The sequence below is a fragment of the Pinus tabuliformis genome, chromosome 7 (genome assembly GCF_031772625.1).
Source record: "Pinus tabuliformis cultivar Carrire ecotype Pingquan chromosome 7, CPIR1, whole genome shotgun sequence".
In the NCBI taxonomy this organism is placed as follows: Eukaryota; Viridiplantae; Streptophyta; class Pinopsida; order Pinales; family Pinaceae; genus Pinus; species Pinus tabuliformis.
In genome coordinates, this window is record NC_142293.1 from 1,262,874,087 (window position 1) to 1,262,879,493 (window position 5,407).

The following is a 5,407-nucleotide window of genomic DNA, read 5'->3' on the forward strand; positions in this document are numbered from 1 at the left end:
TCCAGATTTAAAAAGGAACGCAACAAATTACATATATAACCATAAATATCGAGATGCAGTAGAAATATCACTTCATTTAATTAATATCAAATAATAAAATATGCTTACAAACAGAATGGAAATAAGACTAGCTTGGGCGATGGTAGCTTATCTATTAGAAGGGATGTGGTAGATACATGCCTCTGAACTGAATTACAATGAGGCTCAAGGGAATTTTTTTATTGAACAATAAGAGAAAAACCTAAACAACCAAAACCCTAACCCGAGGAGATGTAACACCAAGAGTTTATGGGCCCCGTTGGGATTAGTTGGGCAGCCAACTTCCTGGGATCATAAATTGGTCATATTATCTCTGTTTGATGTGTATGATACCTCATTGGAAAGATCTTTCCAAGGACTACATCTGCTAATGAAATATTTTTAGAAATCACCATATGAATTTTGCCAAAAAAAATGTCATTTAGGGCCTCAAAACAGCTCTGGAAGTTCAGGACACGAAAAACTGCTAAAAATAGTAAATTGTGCTACAATTAAGGAAACTAGAAAACTGAAAGAGGAAGTGGTGGGTGTCCAAGTGGAATAGGTGGGTGGTCACCAACATCCACCTGGATCAAGGGGTCTCCAAATCGATCTACAATGTTAAAATTATCAATAACCTTTTGTCTATAAATTTTAACACTACAGATGGATTCAGATATTCTCAACATCAGTTTGACCTTCCTTCTCTGTCAGGGCAAGAATCTCCTTCAGCACTTCATCCAAGGAGGGCAAGGGAAATGACTCTTGAGATGAAGTATAAGAAAAAAAATAAATCAGAGAAAGTCGTAACTTCTAAAACTTCTAAAAACGCTAAGAAAGTCATAACACATTTCATGTCTTTCTTTGATATCTAGGATGAAAGGGAAACACAAATCAAAGATAGAGAACCCTAAGAAGAGTTTGTATCCCCTCTCAAATGGCCTCGAGCCCTGTGTTGGCCGAAACTAGAGGACCCGAACAATCCGCAATTGGAGCAGGGGTTAGGGCCTTTGTATCGCTAGATGACTGCCCTATCAAATTATTAACTTTTCTAAAGACCTCGTAAGTCTGAAAACCAAGGCATTTCGACCTTTTGATCTAACTTCCAAATTTGAATGGATAAAATCCTTGCGCTAACACAAATTTGTTGAAAAACCCCTCCTCTAATGCATAATCGACCAACTCCTCCTCCTTCATGTGGGTATGATAGTAAGAAACCAACATCTCATCTAGAAAAAAACACATTTGATGGGTAATTGTGTGTCTTCAAAGGGTTTATCATAGTGATGATATTTGTACTTAAAAATATACATCTTGTGAATAAAAATCTCATGGTTATCATTTAATTTTATTTTTCATTTTGACAAGGATATGAGAGCCTAAGATTATCCAGAGCCCATTCACTCTTCGTCAAAACTATGCCTCACTCTAGTAAGAAACTCCACACAACTTTCTTCGTCTACAATTTTTCGATGGGCCTATAGGGTCTCTCCATAATTATTGAATTACTCTCCCATGGTAGAGATGTTGTGATGTCTTCTTTAACATTTTCACTCCATAAATAAATAAATAAATAAATTATAACTATAACTATAATTAATAATTAAACCGATCTACATCCATCTTAACTCTAGATCTACCAAGTTGCAAGAAGGAGGAATAAAATATTTCTTAAGGTGAAAACCTCTCTTTTAGAGTGAAAAGAGATTTGATCCCTCTCAGTCCGGTCCAAAGTTAAAATGGATCTAGACTAGACATACAATGAAAAAAATAAAACTAAAAATTTGAGAAAAAAATAGCTTGAAAATTCAACTACCTTTATTTTTAAAAAATATTAAAACATTTATAACCTTTGATAACATAAAAAAAAAATCAAAATATTTGTTTTATTCGAATATATTTTTTTTTACATTATGGTAAAATTTTTGGGGCCTTCTCATTTGGAATTTCATTTTACCCTCAAATTTAAGAGGGTATGGCCAAGGAGGATTGACGGGAAATCTAGGTCGATAACATTCCGTTAACAGGAAAATAGAGTAGAGTTGCAGGAGGGCCCAAGCCTTAACACTCTCTCCTCTATAAAAATAGTGCATTGGATAGTTCGAATTAGGAAAATATAATGAAGCAATGAGAATTGACTAAATAATTGTGATGGAATCTACTGTGTAATTTATTTTATGGTTGGGGTAAATGAACAAGAGAGGTGATGTGACAAGCTCAAAAAGACCCGAGTCGGTCCTTCTCAGAACACTATCAAAGCACGAGCTATGCATGTCCTTAGGCAGAAAATGTGCAATGGAGTTGTCAAGAAGAGAAGATACAATGCCCACAGTGAGATCAAAACTCAAGGTCAACATACTAATTTTCTATCTATTTTCAATGATATAGACAATGGTGAACCATCTAACAAGAAAGTGCATCAAATTAGAAGGGGATCTATATGGAAAGACCGTGTCCTAGCCAGTGTTATGCTATAATGATAAATGGTTCCTATGCACAAGGGGCTTCATGTAGTCAAGCAGAGGGTTATTCTAACTAGAACGTTTTAGGGATTTGTGGGGATAAATACATTTCATAAATTGATGGGATCAAACTAGATGAAAGACCTACTTCTACAAGATTAGTGGCAGAGGGTGATTTAAGTTCAATAAATTTGGGAGGATGTAATTTTCAGCTCCAAAAATTTAGGTCGATTGGGAAAGGATGTAATAGATTGGAGAAAAGAAGTCAACGAAAAAAGAACCTGAAGTGAATGGAAACTAAAAGATATCTCATTAGCAAGGCACCACTTATTCTAACCATACATTTAAAGAGATTTTCCCAATACATACGATGGTGCTTAAGCAAGTTAAGTGGTTGTTTTACCTTTCAAGCAAGGCTTGACCTCAGGTAATTTCTAACCCTTTGAAGTATTCCTATTATATTTTTCTTTCTTTCATGATTTTTGAGATACATTCATCCCTTTCATTGTTCTTTATTTCCTTATTCATTTATTTCCTTAACCATAGAAAATTAAATCTGGTTACATGTTAACTTTAGGAGTGTATGGTATCTCAATTAATGCTAACTTGTCATATCTAACATCCTTGCAGAATGTTGGAAATCCACTACCCATTGGAAATACATTGTGTGTTGTCTTTTAAACTGTTTGTAACTTTCAAATATGATTACCTCATTTCCACAAAAGGAATTTTAATTTTAATTATCATAGTGTATTCATATATAAAATTTGTTGTCAACGTAAAGGATCCTTCAATTGTAGAAATTATTATTTATCAATGTAGCTAATAGCATGAAACAATAGGAAGCTTCTGCATGAAAAGTTGGAATGAAAGTGATATGAGAAGTACAACTATATTTTTTGCCTAATATTTCAAGTGTGAAGAATACATAATTCGTTGCAGCTATTTTTTCGGGGGCCATAAGAAAATATTGAGTAATTTTATTAGAGGGATAACAAAAATACATGAACAGAATACCATGACTGCTATCTCCATAATCCATCCATGTCAAGTCAAAGTTTGAAGAGACTGAGAGGTACAATTCTGAAAAGAGGTTGGTTGATTGTGAAATCAGTGTGGAGCTAAAAATTAAAAAGGTACAAGAATTTATTGTTGTTCTAGGGGCTATGGTGTCTCTATATCAATAGTTATAATCAAGAAACATTAGTACCATAGTGCAGTAGAAACATCAACATAAACCACACATTTTCTCTTTGTAGCATTCAAAAAAATTATTTAAGGTCTTCACGGTAGCTTAGCTTAGACACACTTAGAATTCTAAAACCAGGATTGATGAAAATAACAACAAAAATAATAATAATAATAGTAATAATAATAATAATAATTATTATTATTATTATTATTATTTTCTTCTGTTGGGATTCTTTGATCCCCTAAGTGTCTTCTTGCAACTCCAAGCCACCCTTGGATAACTTATCAAATTCCTTGTTATTTTCCCTATATACACAAATGAAGGTGAGGTGAATAAAAGAAAATTGCAATTTATTGATGTCTTGAAAGTTTGAAACAAGGGTTGTAAAAATAATTTTCTTAGCTCAACATCACCTTTCATCCATTGTAACATGAGGAGGGAATCCTGTAGGACTTGTATTTGAAAAATTCATTTTTCATGAGCAAGTAGTAGAACCAATGTAGGGGTAGTGAGATCACTATGGTTGTTTGAAGAATGGCCAGTACTAGATTTGAAGCTGAGGAAGTGATTTTGTGTGAGGTAAAATAGTCAATTTACCATTGGCTTTGGGCTCGAGATTAATAGTGCCAATAGTATTATTATCATGTAAGGATATATATATATAGATAAACACTTGGTAAATCAGAAGCTAAAATAAATCTAGATTGATTTATAAAAATAAATTATTTAATCAAAACAAATTATACTAACCCAAAAACACCCACATACCAACCTCACGTTATTAAATTAAATTAAATTAAATACACTAACAAATACACACCCTCATATAATTATAATCATACCCTCGTATAAATATAATTAAAAAAAAACCATCACCATCTTAATAGTAACTACCTCATATACCAGAAAAACTAAAAAGAAAAGATCACCAACTTAAAATAATAACCAACTTAAAAAAAATAAACCCTTGCTAAAAGAAATCACTAAAATGGAAAGTTTGAATGGTCCCTCCATTTTGGAAAAAAAACAAGCATCGCCAGCTTAATAGTAACTACCTCATATACCAGAAAAACCAAAAAAAAAAAGTTCACCGAATTAAAATAATAACCAACTTCAAAAAAAAAAAAAAACCCTCGCTAAAAGTAATCACTAAAATAGAATGTTTTAATGGTCCCTCTATTTTACCAAAATCCTTCCTAAAACAGAATGCCCAATAGATCCATGGGAATGAATCCAAAGTACCTTGCCCAATAAATCCCTGGGAATGCATCAAAGGTACCTTGGGGCTTTTACGATTGTGAAAAGAAGGAAATGTTGGCGGGAAAAACGTGGGGTACCGCAAATCAAAAAATTATATTAATGCATAATAAAAGTTCATTTTCATGCTGCCAACTTCGTAAGGGGGCTTTTCAATTTTTTGGAACTTGCCCTAATTATGTCTTTGTATATATAAAACAGTAACGTAAGATTTGAACATATAGAATTTTGCGGTGTTTGAGTTCATAGGATTTGAAGTTGTGCTGTCAATCAGAAATCATAATAACAGGGTGTTGAATTGGGAGAAATTGAAATTTTGAAGTTGGTTTGGGGATGAATCTCTCTCGATCAATGATGGATAAGGCCAATATGAATAGTTACATCGAATCTTGGTTCACAAACAATGCAAGAAGAGCTAAAAACAATATTGATCCTTTATCCTTTTATTATTTCTTATGGAATTCCATGGTGCCCCTCC